The sequence below is a fragment of the Anolis carolinensis genome, chromosome 2 (assembly GCF_035594765.1).
Source record: "Anolis carolinensis isolate JA03-04 chromosome 2, rAnoCar3.1.pri, whole genome shotgun sequence".
Lineage (NCBI taxonomy): Eukaryota > Metazoa > Chordata > Lepidosauria > Squamata > Dactyloidae > Anolis > Anolis carolinensis.
This window is the reverse complement of record NC_085842.1, coordinates 288,387,618-288,408,391: the sequence shown is the minus strand read 5'-3', so window position 1 is coordinate 288,408,391 and position 20,774 is coordinate 288,387,618. Positions and strand designations below refer to the sequence as shown.

The 20,774-nt window shown below is 38.1% G+C and overlaps 1 protein-coding gene across 2 annotated transcripts in view; it reads right to left on the bottom strand.

Moving 5' to 3' along the window:
• sv2c (synaptic vesicle glycoprotein 2C) overlaps positions 1-20,774 on the bottom strand; it is a 107,223-nt gene that overhangs the window by 70,008 nt on the left and 16,441 nt on the right. The window contains exon 2 of one of the 2 annotated variants that reach the window (XM_062972341.1): positions 17,725-17,817. The exons of the other annotated variant lie outside the window; for it this stretch is intronic. The gene's annotated coding sequence lies outside the window, so the exon portion shown is untranslated. The remainder of the gene's footprint in view (positions 1-17,724; positions 17,818-20,774) is intronic. 2 annotated transcript variants of the gene reach the window in all.

The following is a 20,774-nucleotide window of genomic DNA, read 5'->3' as shown; positions in this document are numbered from 1 at the left end:
AGAAAAAAACATACTTTTTCAGTGACCCTGCAATGCAACAATGCGATGAGATCGATGATGTCATGCAATAATGCTGAGGCACAAAGGCAACTAATGCATTGCTATGAACATACAAGAACACAGTGTAATAATGCCCTTAGTTAGGGAACTGGTTTATATAGTTTATATGATGCTGTAGTTGTGCATTGCATACGGCATGCTTTTATTGCTTTTGTTTTTGTCCATATGAGTTTTTTAAAGGTTTATTTTAGTGTAAAGTGCAAAGTTGAAATTTTTACTTCTTTGGACTACAGCTCTCAAAATTTCCCTGCCATCATAAAATGAACATGTAGGCTTCACACATTTGGAAGTTGTGTGTAAAATAAATATTTCCAAATTCTGTTCCAGTGAGAGTTCAGTCTCAAACTTACTGACTGCTCTTTGTTAAGCCATTCCTTCAGTCTTAGGCCTTTTTTTGTTCCTTATATATCTTTCTTAATCTGGGTTGTTGTATGTTTTCCGGGCTGTATGGCCATGTTCCAGAAGTATTCTCTCCTGATGTTTCACCCACATCTATGGCAGGCATCCCCTGAGGATGCCTGCCATAGATGTGGGCGAAACGTCAGGAGAGAATACTTCTGGAACATGGCCATACAGCCCGGAAAACATACACCAACCCTGTGATCCCAGCCATGAAAGCCTTCGACAACACTTTCTTAATCTGCTTTGTTGCATGCAAGCCCCATCAACCCTTGAGAGCTGAATAAGGGGGACATATTGTTAGCCTTCTTTACATATTTCTTTCAAGAAATTACAGGATAATTTGGGCACTAAAGAAGCTCACCTTAGCTTGGATGATCCCTGAAAGCATTACAATGGTTTTCTCTCTGATCACACCGATTCCTTTTTCTAGGCTGTGAGAATGATTGCATAAGTTTTCAGTGGGCAAATTTTCATATTACTGTTCTTGAATAATCTTAATAAGGAACTACACAATGAGGACCTGTAACCCTTCAGATTTGATAGAAGTGCAATCCCCATCACCTCTGGTCACTGGTCATGCTGCTGAAAGAAGTTGAAATCAAATAGCATCAACAGGGCTACAAGTTCTCCACTCAATAATCCTCTGCTTATACCATTTACACCACAGGTTTGGATATACAGTAGAGTCTCACTTATCCAACATAAACGGGCTGGCAGAATGTTGGATAAGCGAATATGTTGGATAATAAGGAGGCATTAAGGAAAAGCCTATTAAACATCAAATTAGGTTATGATTTTACAAATTAAGCACCAAAACATCATGTTATACAACAAATTGGACAGAAAAAGTAGTTCAATATGCAGTAATGTTATGTACTAATTACTGTATGTACGAATTTAGCACCAAAATATCATGATGTATTGAAAACATTGACTACAAAAATGCTTTGGATAATCCAGAACGTTGGATAAGCGAGTGTTGGATAAGTGAGACTCTACTGTACTTGCATTGTTATTTTTTTAGTGACAATTATTTTATTTTGCATTTGTCTCACAAAGACAAATACAGGAGTCACATGTTTTGCACAGTTAGAAAACCACTCCATTCTGCAAATTCATTTAGGACAAGTGTGCTTTACCATAGCTTATTAAAACACATTCAGATCCATCTTGTTTTAGAGTCAGACAAAATAATAACCTCTAAGCATCATATTCCAATAATTCTTAGGGTTGGTACAGATTGCAAAATAAAACCATCTGGTTCTGGCTCCATTTATAAATATTTCCTGGAGTTAACGCTCTATCACCAACTGTGCCATTGACAAGTACATAGCTGTCTTCTCTACTAGGTGCTTATTCAACAGTTGAAGGTAGCATATGTTTTACTGTGCTGATTACACACTGCCCTACTTTGCCTTCTTGCCTGATTTATTTGAAAGTAATACATGTTGTAAAACGTATTATCCACTTACTATTTTTACCACATGGCAAAATCCTAGAATCAAGGTATTTTTAAAGTGTTCCCTACATATTGCTGCTAGAGAAATATTATTCTGAAAACTGGGGAAATCCAGACATGAAACAATCAGGGCCAGCTAACACCTCCCAACAAAGGATTCCCCCAGGCAGGAATTAGCCAGGCCTTGAGCTGCAAGGCCATTAAATGCTAATCAAGGTGATTAATTACAACATTCACACTTGCCTCCAACAGACAAGAGTTTTTTCTCCCACCCTGGACCTTCCACAGATATATAAACCTTCCTTGCTTAGTTTCCCATATACTTCACAACCTCCAAGGATGCCTGTCAAAGATGTGGGTGAAACATCAGGAGAGAATGCTTCTGGAACATGACCTTGCAGCCTGGAAAACTCCCAGCAACCTACTGCTAGAGACTTTCATGTTTGTTTTAACTTGCCCTATAGCAGTGACTGGACACTTTTGTTTGATGGAAACATCTTCATTCATTTCAAGGCTGCAGAAGCAAAGCTCGTGCCATTATGCATGTATATGTGCACTCGAGCCGGGCAATGCAGTGTGGGCTGCCGGGTTCCCCATGACCCTCTACGAAGCAGAGTACCTCCAGTGGCCATGTAACAAGGTCCTTTTTTCTCTCATCCAAAAAAAATGGGTTGAAATTTTTTTTGGATTGAACTATAAACATCCTTTAATCTCATCCTCTCAAAGCAGGGCACAATGAATACTTTCAAGTGGGGCCTTGAATATTTTGTCTCATAACAAGGGGTGCATCTACACTGTAGAAATAATGTAGTTTGGCACAACTTTAACGGCCATGACTCAATGCTATGGAATCATAGAACTAATAGTTTTACAAAATCTTCAGCTTTTTCTGCCAAAGAGTGCTGGTACATCACCAAACTACAAATCCCTGGTTTCCATAACACTGAATCACGGTGAATCACTGCAGTGGTATCAGACTGTATTAATTCTACAGTGTAGATGTACTCAAGTTTGCAACCTTAGTAGAGAGTGAGACTATCCACAAGAAGGATGTAAAGGAATGAGGACAATAGACCAAGCAGCAAGTTTTGTGAGCCTTATATGAAAAATAAAATCACAAATGGCTTTGAATTGTGCAATAATTTAATTCAGATTATGCTTAATTATTACTTTACAAGACAGTAATCTATTTATGTAAATGAAGCCAGGGATCTAGAAAGAACTAATATGCACTTCCTGACACACTGGTCCCTTGTGCTTAAAAATCATTAGTAGCATGTTACCCAAAATAGGACCTTCACCCAATTAAAGTAGACTAGTCCAATTAATTATTAACATTATAATTGATTGCATACGTTTGCATATAGACAAATGGATTGTTCTGAAGGGGAAAAAACATTCTCAGTATTTAGATGACGCACAAACATTTTTCAGCAGATACAGTACTACTTTGAGGTATTCATTTCTTCCTGCCTGTTGCTATTTCCTCCTATCGATGCCTAGTATTCACCTGTGATTATTCTAAGTACTTGTATTGACAATTTACAAGTTTTCTAAAATATCTGTTACTTCATTAATTGGGGCCACCTTTTGAAAGCAATAATTAATTAAACATTGCACTCGCTACGACTAAATGGATGGCGACAATGATTCATCATGGAATAGAACTTGATCCATGCTACTTCCCTGTCTTAAAAAAATCATTGTATCAGTAACTTACATGTTGCCAACATTAGCAGGAAAACATCTGCAACCATTTTGAAATCTATCCTTTCAGTGTTACCATCTTGATGTTTCTACCATGCTGTTTGTTTTGAGTGTCCTTTGTTAAGGTACTTTTCTATTTTGCTGTTAAATAAATACTACATTAAACATTTCTGACACTAGGGATTTTTTCTAAATATTTTCCAAACCTCAAATATTTCCACTTTCAAAAATACCATATTTCATAATGTATTTTAATTAATTATTCAGTGAATTCCACCCACTTTATATATATGTTTTGTCTGTTTATGTCACACAAAAACATATGAGAACACAGCAATATTTGCTTTGACTGTTTTAGAAAATATATGCCATTCTAGCAATGTTACTGCCTCCAAGAGATCCCAGAGGCACCTCTGAGATGTAGGAGTTGTGAATAGAGAAACAATGTGTTTCAAACTCACTGCTTTTAGAACTACAACTTTCAAACTCCCCCAGCTACCATAGCCCCTATCACAGCTGGATTTTGGAAGTTGGAATTCTGGGGAAAAAAGTAACTTCTCAAAGTTTTCATACCTGGTCTGCCAGCATCCAACAACTAAATGCTATCTTTCTATTCCCACTTACCTTGTTTTAATTTAAGCATGGCCAAACTATTAAACATAAGTGGGTAAAACAAAGTCTTGTAACCTGGTAAATTCCAGAACACAAACTAGAAGGGAAAATTTATTTAAATATGATGCTGCCTTAAAAGAAGGAAAATATATTCACAAAGGAACTCTACAAAAGCTAAAACTAGGTAAATGACTTCCAAGATGGATTAAGTTGACGTGCAGAACTCATAGTTCTGTCAAATACTTGCTCATTAAAGTTACAATTGCCACAGAGGGAATTTGGGATCACTGGCTCCTTCAAACAAAACAGCTGCTTCCCTCTGGTCTTTGCAGACAGTACTTCTTAACTGGGTCATTCAGTTGTGCAGAAAAAGATCCCGCAAATGCAAACTCTAATTTTAGCTCCCGAATTTCCCATTCTTGTTTCACTTAACAGCCTTTGTAACTATTCACTTACTACTATACATGCAGTGGATCAGTGATCTATAACTAAAAAAAATAATGCCTTATTTCCCTACCTACCCGAGTCTAATGCTTACCTTTTTTGGCTAAATGACCTCGCCAAAAGTAGGGTGTGCATTAGATTCACATCATACAGGAATCTTAGGGCTGAGCCAAAGCAAAAGGGGAAGCTGCTTCAGGCGTACCTGGAGTTCCTATTTGAGGGATATTTTCTCTAATTTAATTGCCATGGCTCAATGCTATGTAATCCTGTGATTTGTAGCTTGGTGTGGCACTAGCATTCTTTGGCAGAGAAGGCTCAAGACCTTGTAAAACTACACCCCCATGACTCCATAGCATTGAACCAAGGCAATTAAAATGGATTCATTCAATGCATCCCAAGGATGTGTTTTCCATTGCTGGATATGTTGTTCAACGTTACAAATAATACATTTTTGGTGTTGTGCCTTACAGTAATTTTTTTTTTTGGTTTGAGGGTTTCGAAAATTGAGATGCACATTAGATTTGACGACACATTAGTCTTGATTAACTATGGGTAATTTTTATCAAATAAGGCTTTTTAAGTCTCATGGTGCATCTATACTGTAGAATTAAAGCAGTTTGACACCACTTTAACTTCCATGACTCAGTGCTATGGAATCATTGTAGTTTTACAAAGGTCTTAAACCTTTTCTGTCAAAGTGAAGTGGTGCCTCGCCAAACTTCAAATCTCAGAATGCTCTAGCATTAAGCTATGGAAGTTAATTGCATTAATTTTAAGTTTTAACTAACTTAAATGTAAAAGAGACCACAGTGTTCTTCACTGGATGAAGGTATTTACTTATTTCGTCTTCCTTTAAACCAGTAGTCCCCAACTTTTGGGTCTCCAGTTGTTTTGGACTTCAACTCCCAGAAATCCCAGCCAGCTTACCAGCCATAAGGAACTGTGGGTGCTGCAGTCCAAAACAGTGGGAACCACTGCTTTAAGCAATGAAGAGAGTATCCCATTAATATTTGACTAGTATGGTATTATTTGGAATATTTCCCTCTTTTATTGTATGGTATTATTTGCAACATTTCCCCGTTTTATTGTAATTTATTTGCTTACCAATTCTCAACTTTATTTTCTAAATGATGTGTTTATTTGCTTTTTTAAAAATCCTGAATTATCTCCCTATGTAGTTCTGTCATGGAAAGGAAATGAACAGCAAGTAAATGTGATCAGTGAAAAGAACAAATGGTGATGAAGTACAAAGGAAAGAGAGCCAAACAGACATGTCAGTGAATGAACCGACATATTCATAGATTTGTTGGGAAAGTATGCTTTTGAAATCGACAGAAAACATTTGCTTTTCTTGGATAAAAGTCATCACCATGAAACAAAGACATTACCTATAGCTAAGTAAGAAATGCCTATAAAAACAAAAAAAAATACTGTTTCCAACCTTTTCAGTGTGACCATATAATGACATTTATTCTGATTATCAAAATGAATGTCTAATTACTGGCCAAGGAACAAACTTCCATGACCATCCTTGATCAGCTCTCTAATTAAAAGGTTATGAGTTTAAGCTCTGTTTCTGCCATCTGGGCCATCTCTGAAATACATATGTTCTGCTTACAAGGCTCTGAAGCATATTGCTATCACAGGTTTTTTTCCCCCCGCCATGGCTGTTAGAAATTGCAGATCTATCTTCTCTATACCCTTATGTCTCCAAATTCTATCTGCAATATGCAGCATGTTATTATGAGACAGGGAGAAGAATATCCAGCTGTGTCTGCTACTGTTAAGATAGCAAACTCATATATACCACATTCTCCTTGCAGCAGGGATTTCCTTATAGTCCTTGTAGATTTACAACATGCAAAGAATGGCTATCCTGTAACAGGCCAACCTCAAATTTCAGCCAAAGAGACATATCATCATTCTAACTTTCTAAGGCATATGAAAAATGAAAATGAGCAAACTGGAAACGCTGTTAGTCAAGGCTCTCTCAAAGATAACAAGTAATTTATGTTTTATATATAAGCAACCTTCCCTGCAATACATATAAAATATGCTGTATATTAAGCAAGATACAAAATAGGTTAACAAGCAAGAAAAGAAATGAGACTAAAAAATGCACAGGGACCCAAAATAAAGTATTAACATGAAAAACACTGGCTTATGTTATTAGCTATACCATACACACAATTTTCAATAAAATATGTGATTCAGTAAAAATTTGAAAGCTCCAGTTCATGGAAGAATTCCATGCACTCCAACATTTCACAGATGCAGAATGACACATATGTGGCCAAGCAATATGAAAGTGGAGTCAAGATAGCAAACATTATTACATGAAGATCACAAAGACCAGGAGAGGTTGCAGCAGTTTGCTTTTGCTTGAGTTGACTGGGTGGGCAAGAGTCTGCTTCCTCCTGTTCTACCCCCTCTGAATCTTGCAACAAATTAAATAATCTAAGGACAAAGGAGATGTGAGAATTGGAAAGAGAAATGGGCACATTTTAAAAACATCTGGCAAAGCAGGATGGCAAAGATTAATCGGAGCTGTCCCTGCCAAATTGGGAACTAAATTCTGGCCTCTAGTGGGTCTGAGAACTTGCCACAAGCCTTTCATAGGCAATTCATTGAAAATGCCAGCACATATTCAGAAAGGGAATTGAAAATGAAACTGTCAATGCCACCGTAATACAACCGCATACTGCAACTACATCTGGAATAATGTGTGTACAGTACTATTTATTTATTATTATTTATTTATTAGCGACATTTATATCCCGCCCTTCTCACCCCAAAGGGGACTCAGGGTGGTTGACAAGTATATATACATACAATATATTATATTACATGACTATATTGCAATATTATTAGTAATATTGCATGTAATATAAATATACAATTATAATAGTGAATTATAATTATTATTACATTGTATTACATCATAATATTATTAATAATATTACATGTATATACAATATATTATAATATTAGTATAGTTGTTCACCATACTATTGTTCACCATACCAAAATAAACATATTGTACAGCTAGCAAAGCTTACATCCCTAACTCTAAACTATTTATGTGCAATGGCCCCAATATAGATCCATGTACATCACTTTCTTTCCAAAGACTGATACTCAAATACAGTAGAGTCTCACTTATCCAAGCTAAACGGGCCGGGAGAAGCTTGGATAAGCGAATATCTTGGATAATAAGGAGGGGTTAAGGAAAAGCCTATTAAACATCAAATTAGGTTATGATTTTACAAATTAAGCACCAAAACTTCATGTTATACAACAAATTTGACAGAAAAAGTAGTTCAATATGCAGTAATGTTATGTTGTAATTACTGTATTTACGAATTTAGCACCAAAATATCACGATATATTGAAAACATTGACTACAAAAATGGCTTGGATTATCCAGAGGCTTGGATAAGTGAGGCTTGGATAAGTGAGACTCTACTGTACATTCAAAACATAAAACAGATGAAGAACACAATTTAAAAAGTAAAGCTATTTCTATTTGAAAATCTGCAAATATCAACCAATCTTGCTGCAAACACTTAAATACAACTCAACCCATTATAATGCTTGGAGTCAACTGTTTTATTTTGTGGGTGCCTAAATAATAATGTATGCATACTGATTGTGAAAGGAGACTTTAAACTTCATTAGTACCTAAAATACAGAGACTTCAGAATGATAAAGAAGAAGCATTAGCTATTGTGGGTTAATCCAAAGGTAGGCCTTTGTATGGCAAATCAGAAAGACAGCCAGTGTTAGCATCATATATCTTCATTTCTCTGCCAATCATTCATTTTCTTCCTTCCTTCACTGACAGCTTTGTTCTTAGCAGTAATTTCTGATGTTCACTTCACTACCTCCTTCTCATAAACACCTGTTAACAAATCCAGGTCAGAAAGCCTATTTTATTCAGCTCTAATATTGAAAGTGACAGAAATTTAATATTCTCTTGTACACCGTGGAGACTGAAGTAGTTCAGGTCTGACACATTTCCAGCCTACTGGAGAAAAACACAAACTTTGTTTTAATCAAATATAAAATATAAACTTGATGAATGTGTTCCTTTTAGTCCTTTGGATCCAATTACTTTAGAACAAATAGTTCTACAAGATCACAGTAAATATTGTGCTTTGGACAAATGTCGCCTGGAATACTGGTGACAGGTTCTTGGCTACACAGTTTGAGAAGGATATTAACAAGCTGGAATATGTCCAGAGGAGAGTGATCAAGATGACCAAAGGTCTAGAAACCAAGTCCCATGAAGAATGATTTAAGGAGCAAGATTGAACTCACACCCCTTTCACACTGACACCGAAAAGGGTTTTAAAAACCCGCTTCACCACACTTTTAAGCCCCTCCCCCCCCCCCAAAAAAACAGGCTTTGCTGGTGGTGAGTCTAGATGTCATCCCAGTAACTACTGAGGTGGCACTCAGCCACCACAAAATCCCCTAAAGAAGCCCTAAAACTTTTTTAAACTTACAGGCTGCCGCTACAGTGATTCTTCTGTCTTCCTGGCGCTTAGCAATGACATGCTATGATTTTGCTTCCCCCCCTCCCCAAAGTTTTAAAAAATTTGTAGGGCTTCTTTTTGGGGGCTTGGAGGAGGGGTGGACACCATCTTGCACCTCTGGGCGCCAGGAGCCCAAAAATTGCAACATCACTGTGGGGATTCACCCCCAGTAGTCCCAGGACTACCCAGGTGTGAGTCCCCACAGGTCAATTACCCCATTAGACCCAGGCCTTTCAAGAAGGATCTAATGGGGTATCTAATGGGGACTGCTTTGTTCCTAAGTAAGTCATTTGGATGCCTCAGATAAAAACCCGACAGGTCCTGCATTTTTGGGCCTGTCTGGAAGGACCCCTAGATTATTTTCCAGATTATCTGGCAGTGGAGACTCATATAATCCGGTTTAAAGTAGATAATCTGGGATCAGATCCTGGGATATAGGACAGTGTAGAAAGGGCCTCAGAGAAGAGAAGACTTTTACACTGATACTATAATTCAGTTTGGAGCTGGTTCAAGATGAACTAGTTTTCCTGCATGAGTGATTAGAAGCCATGAATATAATTTGAAGCCATGAATATAATTGAATTTACCACAGCACCTGGCCTCAAATAGCTTCACAGATTTTTTCCCCATTTCCCGGAGATATGCACATCAGAGCACTGAATACATTGGTGAGGAAAAGAGGGAAAGTGACAATTACCCCCACCCAGGGGGTCAATTAGCCCTCTGCTGCCCAACCATGCCCTTGGGGAGTTTTTCAGCAGCCCTGTTCCAGATCATTTACTCCCCTTCAGTAGAGGCAGGTGTAATGGAATGGCCTACCTCGCAGGGTTGGTGTGTAAAGAAGGTTCTGGGCCTTGGTAGAAAAGGCAGAGCCAGGCAAGGGAAGGAGATATCGGGCAGATCCATATATGGTAGTGGAGTCTGATTGATGGAATTGGGGGGAGTTGCCTAGCAATAGGAGGTAGGCGGTGTCAGAGAGACAGAAAGAGTTATTCTGACAGAGAGTTAGGGCAGTTAGGGAGTGGAGTTTGAAGAGGAAGGAAGAGTTTGGGAGTTGTTAGTGAGGAACCTCTTTGAGGGAAATAGTTGTAACAGACTTCAGGGGGAAGTGCTAAATATTGAAGAGAGCTTCTAGGGGACAGAGTGCTTAAGTTTAGTGCCTCTGGAACGGAGGACTGTGAGGTTCTAAAAAGCCTGTTTTGTTCTCTTGTGAGATAACATATTTCTGAGGAAGTCAAGCATAAGAACCATTTTATTTTAAGTAACCAACCTGTAATTAATTTCTTCTGTAATTAATACGCAAACTTTTGTTCAAATTCTAATAAACTTCACAATTTGGTTTTTCCTTCACCTTAAGTTTTCATTGTGTCATTCTGTATCTCATTATAAGGAGGTGGCCTGTCTGCTTATTAACCATCGTTCCATAAATCAGAGTTTCCCTCCATTTTATGGTCTCTGTGTGTTGGCTCTGGAGAGCAGTGGCATATATGTGATAATTGGTGGCAGTTAAGGTACATATAATACAATTGGTGGCAGCAAACGGCTTTGCCTGCTAAAGCAGGCATCTACAATGCACTCTGCATTTTGGGGAGCCTATTTCACCCTGAATATGGGAAATACCCGGATCAGCTGCACTATATGGTTGACATGGGACTGCCTTGTGATTTTTAATGCCACTATAGCCACTAAGTCAGCTTCAAATAGCATTATATAGCTAATGTAGAAGGATCATATAAAGACATGAAGGCCATTTTTAAACATCTGAAGGACTGTCATGTAGTGTACTTTATTTTCTGCTACTCTAGAGACTAGAATATGACAACGGATTCAAATGATAAGCAAAGAGATTTCAGTTACACATTAGGAAGAACTTTATTGTATGAGTTATTTGGCAGTAGAACAGACTTCCTCAGGACGTGGTGGAATATCCTCCTTTGGAAGTATTTAAACTGGGGTTGGGTGGCTATCTCTCAGCGGTGCTTTAGCTTTGTTTTTATGGATGGGAGGGCACGAGACTAGATGGTCCTTGCAATCTCTTCCAACTCTATGATATCCCTCAAGGAATCGGTAACTGTATAAACTGCTTTTTGTTGTAAGTGGACAACAGGTATGCAAAGAAGGTGCTAATTCAGATCAGAAAACTTTCATTGGAGAATAATAGATCTAAATACTTTATGCTCTGGTCGGTCTGAGGCTCCCACACTTGCTTTCTGCAGTAAAAAGCAGCTTTCCACGAGCACCTGTTGATGTATGACTTCCAATACAAATATCAAGCACAAAGACAGCAAGGCCTCTCAGTTTCTTGCACTTGTAAACTGAATGGGGTTTTTTGTTCAGTTTGATCACAGAACAAATATACAATAAATATATACATTTTGGGCAACTTTAGTACTGATAATAACGTGACTTTTACAACATATAGATCTCCATTTTCAAACTTCGTAGCATTTGCTTTGAAAAATAGTTTATTTTATTAATGTTAATGCTGCTGCCTTTGCTAAAGTGCTTTCCACATTGAACTACACCAAAAATGTTGTTTGCCACATGGGTTCTTTGGAATAGATTTAAGGGGAAGTTCTCCAAAGCATTCATTCTATTGTAGCTTTTATTAATATAATTTATTAATAATTCCCCATTGGTTTGTGTGTAATAAGTACAAACCAGATAGCTTGTTCATTATAGAGAGAAGGTTAATTTGGCTTCTTAATCTTCTTGACTTTTTTCTCCTACTCTTAATTGCGAAGCTGAGGGAATTCAGTTTTTTAAATGATTCAGTGTGTTTAAATTTGTATCTCCTATAATTAAATGATCCATTTGTATACACATACTTTCCACTTCAATTCATACAGGGAAAAATCTTGAAACCTTATTCTCATTTTCACAGTTCTCATTTTGAAACACATTACATAAAGCAAATAACCACTATTTATAACTAGGAGTAAGTTTCTCTGAATTCAATAAGGCTTACTTCTGAGTACACATACAGAGAAGTACATAGTTAAATAGTATGTCTTTACTGGCTTATATCCCATCCTCAGATATCTCTGTAAAAGGTTGTTTTGATTTCTATGAATACAGTTTTTGAGATCTTTCACTGAAAAGGAGGAAATATAACACCAGGACATAACTGCACACCTTCCTTCACACACAAAATACAAATGTTTTATTCATATTGCTGTTCCAAAGCAAGCCAAGTTACAGAGTACAGGCAATCCCAAGTCATGTACAAGATAGGTTCTGTAGGTCTGCTCTTAAGTTGAGTTTGTATGTAAGTCGGACTTTCCGATCCTTGATGGTAAGCACCTCTGTTTTGTCTGGATTCAGTTTCAATTTGTTTTTCCTCATCCAGCCTATTACCTCCTAAAGCCTCTGAGGATGAAGACAAGGATTTTCTGGTTGAGCCTGGTGTTTTTGTGCGGGAAAGCAAAAGTGTTTTTCGAGGCAATGGGAATGTTTTGAGTAGATCTGTTATCAGGGGAAAAGGCAGTGATTCTCATGAGAATTGGCCAGGGGTTGACTCTGAAAGGAATGTAGAGAAGAAACAGGAGGGTTACAGATAACCCAGTGTTCAGAAGGTATAGTGCAAAACAGAGACAAATCCAGTGTTCCCAGAGACTGAAATATAAACAAAGGGAACCCAGGTATGAGAAAAAGTGATGTCATGGGCAAGAGGGAATATTCTTAAGGAATTGGAGTCAATGTTCAGTGGGGATTTTCATGTGTCAAGTTGCCTGTCTTGGGAGCTCCGAATTAGAAGGTTTGTTCTTGGGTCTTATCTTGTTTTCTGGTTTAAGTTCCAAAAGTTACAAATCTTGTTTCAAGTTTCAAGCCTTTGAAATTATAGTCAAATTCAAGTATAAAGCTTTTTGGATTATGATCATGTTCATGCTTTCAAGCTTTTGCATATAATTCTAGTTTAAGTGCAACAAACCATGGATTACAGTTTCTTGCTTTTGGTTTAAGTGATTTTTGGAATTCCTATTCCGAGTTGGTCATTGCTTTTGTTAACCTTCTGGAAATCTAGCTCATGGATGTATTTTGAAACTGTTTTTATATTAGATACTATTTTCTTAATAAACTTACTAATCTAGTACATCTGTGTGGTATTTGGGTGAAAAAGGGATCAAGTAGGCAGCTGGGCTTCAACAGGCATTCATTCAGGGGAGCTGTTTTTGAAGGCATGGAGAAATATATTTGGGTGTCATCAGCATACTGATAACACCCTGCCCCATGCCTATGGATAATCTTTTCCAGTGGTTTCATGTAAATATTAAAAAGCATTGGTGACAGAATGGTACCTTGTACTAGATCACATACCAGCTCCTTTTTTGAGGAGCAGCTATCACCAAGCACCATCTGGAACCTTCTTCAGAGGTACAACCAGAACCACTGCAGCACAGTGCCTCTGATTCCCAGCTCCTCCAGGTGTTGGAGAAGGATGTCATGGTCGATGACATCAAAAGCCACTGAGAGGTTTAGAAGCAGCAACAGGGGCACACTCCCCTTGTCACTGTTGAGACAAGATCATCCACAAAGTACCTTATCAGACAGGTGGAATTTAGTGTCTTAGGACACTTTTGTCCTGTCTAATGAGCAGAGCCCCATGCCGGCCATCACACAATGTTGTGTGACATCCGGTGGAGGCATGGCCCGCAACTGGGATGAAAGCATCACCGGGCACTTTCCCCACAACATGGGAGGTGGTGTTTCCCCTGTGTGATGGTGAATGATGGGGAATGCATTGCCAAGAGGGAGCTGTGCCCAGGGTTACAGATTCGCTCTGCTGCCCCTCTCCTTTGGCTGTGATGCCAGGTGGTCTTTGAGATGAGGCCCTAAGGCAACCATAGCAATCTCAGCTCCATATCCTGCTATGACACCAGTCTGAAGTTGGTCAAGGAAATGTGTGTCATCCAAGACTCACATAAATTTATAGCCAATTTTAAAAATTCCTATAAAATTACTCCTCAAAAATAAAGTTCTGTGGATTATACTCATTTAGCCTGCAAGTGGAAGTTCAAATGTCTGGATGCTCCTTTCTGTTAAAACGAAACACACAATTCCCTACATAAAGAAAATTAGCTTGTCAGGAGAGAAAGGGCGTACGTTTGAGTGATGATCAGACAGATGAGCCAGAGGGAGGGGATAAATAGCTGGCAAAGAGAAATTTAGCAGATGAGCAGTTTGATAGGAATTGACTGAATCTGAATATTGATTTTGGAAGAAATTGATTCAGGGTGATTTTCTTATTAATTTGAGAAAAATTATTGTTAGGAGAATACAATTAGAAATGATTTAGGCGGAAATACTTTTCCTTCTTTAAAACAAGTAGGAACAACATAGCTTCAATTGAATAAAATATTGGGCTCAGATCCTCTCTATTTTGTTCCTGGGTCACTGTGTAAGTAATTTGTTTTTTCACCTCAACAGTTTTCTGCAGGGAAATAATTTTTGAGAGGAGAAATACAAATCCCTGTAAGAATTTTTGTAACATTCACTAAAGGTATCTATCCAACTTTTGCAATAACAGTCTCTGTTTTACTAAGCCTATTTTTTTATTTTTTTGTGGAGTGACATTTTGAAAGATTGGAGAAGTTATTTGGGAGACTATAACTACCAGAATCACCCAGCCAGTAGCCACGTTAGCTGAGAAAGTTGCAATTCCAAAAAGTGACTTTTCTGATTCCAGACAAATCATTTTGTCTGGAATCATTTCCAACATCTCCAACATTGCTACAATTGACAACTGAGTATACTTCTCCTACAGCATGTGGATTCTGAAATCCGTTTATGGATCCACTTTCCTTTCCTTAGTGCATTAAAAAAATATAAAATGATAAATGCAGTCATGTGATGAAGACTTTCTTCTAAAATTCTTGGAAAATATGTAATTAGGTCTATGTAATTGATTAAGTTAAGCTACAATAGTAGACTCAGCTATTTTTCAGTAACAGCTAATAATGCACAGGAGCCAAGTGAAGCATGCTAAATAATAAATTGAAGTGCCCGTACAGTGAGCATTTTCCATTAGCCACAAACTGAATATTTTAATAGCTTAAACAGCCATGCATGGTTCACTACGTTACACAAACCATTCTTTTGTAGATTGAATAATGCATTGAGATAAAAGTATTAGAAAATACACTGATTAAAATAATGGTAGAATTTAAAAAACAAACATGTTACCATCTCATCCTGTTATGATTTATACCTTCATGCCAGAATATTTTTTCCGTTTCTTAAGTACACTACAATTTTATAGTCTAATCAGGAGGACAGTCTGTGCATCTATTGCCACAAAGTGGTGAATTTACTCAAAGTTTTATGGCCTTTCTTTTTGTAGCTGTTCGAGTTCTACAGAAATCCTTCCACAACTACACCACTATCAGGAATTGGAAACAGGATCTAATTGCTGGAGGAAGATCAGCTGAAAAAAAAGGTGGCTTTGACACACCTGTGGCAACAGACTTTTTTTCTTTTCTGGGGGATGAGGAGTTGGGAATATTCTTCCACCTTATTTAATAGTATCTCTTGCTCCTACTAGTCTGCCTTTTCTTTTTCACAATATAAACCTCTGATTATTTTCATAATCAGCCCAACTTGCTATAAGCCTCCACCTTGTTCTAGCCTTCTGAAAACACATTCCCTTGACCTTAGGTAGAACTCCATTTCCTTTACCTATCACTTTGAAAAAATCTTGAATCCTGAAACTCAGAGCAATACTTCAATCTTCTACCTTTTGGTGCTTTGTCAAATCCTCATCTATTCACTTTCTAATCAGTCATTAAACAGAATTATGTTCTTTTTTCATTTTTTACCAAATTCTCTGTTACTAAATCATGTGGTCAATGTGTTCTACTCCACAAGACAAAACCAATGTCAGACATACATTAGCCATCTCCACATTAATGGTATGATCAGCAGGAATGGAGTAGCAGGAATTCAGAAATTAATCCCCAACCTGATGCTACTGAAATAGTTTGGGCTGTGCTTTCCATCAGCCTCAACCTGAATGGTCAGAAATAATAATCTATAGTTCAGTGATTCCCAACCTTCGTCCTCCAGGTGTTTTGGACTTCTGCTCCCATGCTTCCTAACAGCTGGTAAACTGGCTGGGATTTCTGGGAGTTCAAGTCCAAAACACCTGGAGACCCAACGATTGGGAACCATTGCTATAGTCCAAAACAGGCATCAGATTAATAATAATAATAATAATAATAATAATAATAATAATAATAACTTTATTCTTATACCCCGCCCCATCTCCCCGAAGGGACTCGGGGCGGCTTACATGGGGTTATGCCCAGACACAACAGCACAAAATCAAAACAAAAAACAATAAACAAATCAACCAATAATAAAACATCAACATGGATAAAAGTCATAAAAGGTCAATATACAAAATAATGTTAAAATCATGAGTTGGATCAAAAGATCTGGGCCAAGGTGCAGAAAAATATCAAGTCATCAGGGAGGGGTAATTACACAGCAGGTGTAGTACTTAAAGTGCTAAGTGTAATCCTGAGAAAGCATACCTGAGGGTCTATTGCTTAGCAGGCAAGTAAGTCGATCCTACAAGGATCAATCATCAAAGGCCTTCTGGAAGAGCCAGGTTTTCAGACTCTTCCGAAAAGAAAGAAGGGTGGGGGCCTGCCTAATCTCCCTGGGGAGCGAGTTCCAAAGCTGGGGGGCCACGACGGAGAAGGCCCTCTCTCTCGTCCCCACCAACCGCGACTGCGAGGGTGGTGGAAACGAGAGGAGGGCCTCCCCCGATGAGCAAAGAGATTGTGCGGGTTCATAGGGGGAAATGCGGTCTCGAAGGTAGATGGGTCCCAAACCGTTTAGGGCTTTGTAGGTAATGACCTGCACCTTGAATTGGGCTCGGAAAATAAACGGCAGCCAATGGAGCTCCTTAAACAGTGGCGTTGAACACACCCTGTAATCTGCCCCAGTTAGAAACCTGGCTGCTGAGCGTTGTACTTAAGAAACTCTGTGTCATTAATCTCTCAGTTTTCAAGACAAGGAGTCCAAATCCAGATATTTAAAGTTAAGTAAGCATAAATCCAGAGCATTGCTGCAACAGAATGCTTGGAATTCCACCTAGAAATCTAAATTAGGCAATCTATCCTTGATGGCAGCCTAAAGGTATGGGTAATTTCTAGGATTAATTTAGTCTCAACATAGATGGGCAGCAGGGCTTAATTTGAATCTGCACTCATTGGATCCCAGTCCCAGAATTTGTGTTACTTTAGCTTCTTGAATGACAGTGTAGAACTTGCCTGACAGCAATTCTGACATGCTTACGGAACTAACAAAATTGAAAATTAAAACAGATAAGTTTTATCAATAAAATAAATTTAACCACAACACCAACAAAAAAAGATTAAAAAAGCAATACATTGGCATATATGCATCCATGGAAGAACAAATAATGTCAAAAGAAACAAGCCAAAAGAAAATGGAGCTATTGGCTGATTATTTTATAACCACCTACTAATTGATTACCTGTACGAACTGCTCTACTATGAAATTCAGAAGGGCTGACAAGACCGCCATCAGCTGTCTCTTTGCTTTAGTTTTGATCATCAATGCCTGAAACTAACAGATAAGTACATGACAGATTTAATTACTTTCCCCCACGATTTCATTAATTTTATTAGATGGAACATTGAAAATCCACCGAGAATGAGATACATTGCCATGCTACATACTAAAACAAAAAAGGAAAGTTATGATACACCATGAAATGTAAAAGTTAAATGTTTTCAGATGTCAGAACTGTCCATATTTTTACAAGTGACTCAAGATGGCTCTAAACTACAGAATTAATGCAGTTTGACACCACTTTATGCACCATGGTTTAATAATATGCAATCAGGAAAACTGGAGATTGGTGAGGCACCAGCACTCTTTGGCGAAAAAGTCGAAAGAACTGGTAGAGCCGATTCCATAGCATTGAGCCATGGCATTTAAAGTAGCGTTTATTCTATAATTGTAGGTGAACCCTGTTTGTATGGCAAAATATTCTTCCAAATCTCAAATCATTGTGTGAAGAACCTGAATCCCAGCCTGGAAAGACGTGTAACAACTGTTTAGATTATAATCAGGATCCAATAGTCTACTTCTACTGACAGAAGCAGTTTGGTCAATGGAACTTGCAGAGGGTGCAATTTCTATCTTTCCCTGCATTGTTGTCTCTCCTACCAGGTCCAAAAGTTTCACTCCAGAGTTCTGAGATAACAATAGGATTATTGTTATCTATCTATCTATCTATCTATCTATCTATCCATCCATCCATCCATCCATTTATTTATTTATTTATTATTCAATTATTTACTTTTTTTACATGCTGCCTTACTTCTGGCATGGGATTCAAAGTCACTCATAAAGGCTAAAAACATGATTAGACCCCCCAAACCCAGGCAATGAAAAGGTTCTAACACAATTAAGTAACCATCAATATAAAATAAAATTTTTAAAAATAATACACAGGTTGAATACCCTTTCTCTGGAATCCTAAAATCTGGAATATTCTAAAATCCAAAAAATGTCCACATGAATGACTGAGATAACGAGATCTTTGCATTTTGATGGTTCAGGATACACAAATTTTCTTTCATACACACAGTTATTGAAACATTGTGCATAAAATGACCTTCAGTCTATGTTATAATAAAATGTAAATGAAACATAAGTGCATTCCATGTTTAGACTTGGGTCTCATCTCCAAGATACCTCATTATGTATATTCATGTATTCTAAAATACAAAAAGAAAACCAAACCCAAATATGGGCCATTTCTGAACACAATCATTTTGGGTAATGGATACTCAATGTATAACCAACAACATTGAAAATACAGTACACATATACGATAAAAGGTTCCCTGCAATCCATTAATCATTTAAAAAAATGGATTGAATAAAAGTCTTTGTCAGGGAAACAAGAGTAATGGAGAGGGGGAAGGAAATTTCACAGACAGAGCAGCTGAGGACAGGAGCATCAGACAGTCCTCTTTATTATAGCAGTGGGATTAAGAAAAGGCCCGCCTCCAAACCAGGATGTTTGGAGTCTGGCAGATTTATATAGTGAGATACAATGTTTTAAATAGTCTGGACTTAAACAATATAGTGTTGTGGGATGAAAATCACACGTAGTTCACGTTTGACCAGTCCACACACTATCTTGCCTGAGAAAAGATACGCCACGCAGATGATCAGTAAAGAACAAGAGTTTTACTCTTCAAAATGCTGATCAACATATGTACAGTCATATGAACCGTTGCACTGACTCACACAATGTCCTTTGCGAGAGATTCAAACAAATAGTCCTTAGGTGTCCATGTAAACCAGTGGTTCTCAACCTGTGGGTCCCCAGATCTTTTGGCCTTCAACTCCCAGAAATCTTAACAGCTGGTAACTGGCTGGGATTTCTGGGAGTTGTAGGCCAAAACACCTGGGGACCCACAGGCTGGGAACCACTGATGAAATGGTCTTCTCCCAGCAGCCTTGAGGCAAACCTCTCTTGGTAAGCTCCTGCACAGAGAAATATAGGTAACTGTTGCCAAAACTCCCAGGCTCAGTTAGTTCCCTGGGTGTAATCTAACCAATCAGCTTTGTGCATTGCAGTTTCAGTTAACACACTCACCAAGTGATTTTTTTCATGCTCTAGCATATAGGACTTTATAAATCATGACCAGCAATCTGAACGGTGCTCAAAATGAATGAGTAATCATGGACCTTAATCACAGAATCATATATTTGAAAGAGACTACAAGTGCCATCCATCCTCTGCTTAGAAACCTCCAGAGAAGAAAACTCCACCACACTGTGAGGCAGCAGCATATTCCACTGCTGAACAGCTCTTACCATCAGTAAGTTCTTACTAACATTTAGGTGGAATTTCTTTTGATATGCTCCCTGTGACTGGCCCAGTCCATTTTCTGCCATCTCATTTTGGACTCATTGAGGTTTCTGGATTGTTTCCAAAGGCAGTTCCATTGTTCAACAGGATGTACTCAAAGCATGTATTGCTCTAGCAAAGTCTGAACTCTTTTGCTGCAGGTGGCACAAGAGCATTAATTGTGAAAATGCACTCCTGTCCATTTCTACAACCTGGTCAGAGCACTTCAGCTTTATCTGGATTTCACTGTTGTTCTCCCTCAATCAGTCTACTACTGACAAAAGACACGTTCAATAAAGAGACGTCTTTCTTGGAATTAAATGGGATGGAGAGTAACAGATCCTATGAAGTCTAGGAAGCGGAAGGAGCTGGCAGGGAGGATAGAGAGAATAAAGTCCTGTTAAGATCATACAAGGATAGAACAAGGAGGGAAAATCTCCTGCTTCTGCTAATTGACGTAAACTCTTGGCTACTAGCCAATAAATTTTCAACCCAACCCCCCCTTGAACATTTGATATTTGGATAAAAGTGAGTTACAGATATCGTTGGAGGGGAGATCAATTCTGGTTTGAAGCAGTCCTTTGTATGCAAAAATAAAAGGGACTGAAAGGGAGAAGAGGGAAAAGGCTGTGAAGTCATAATTCACATTCATC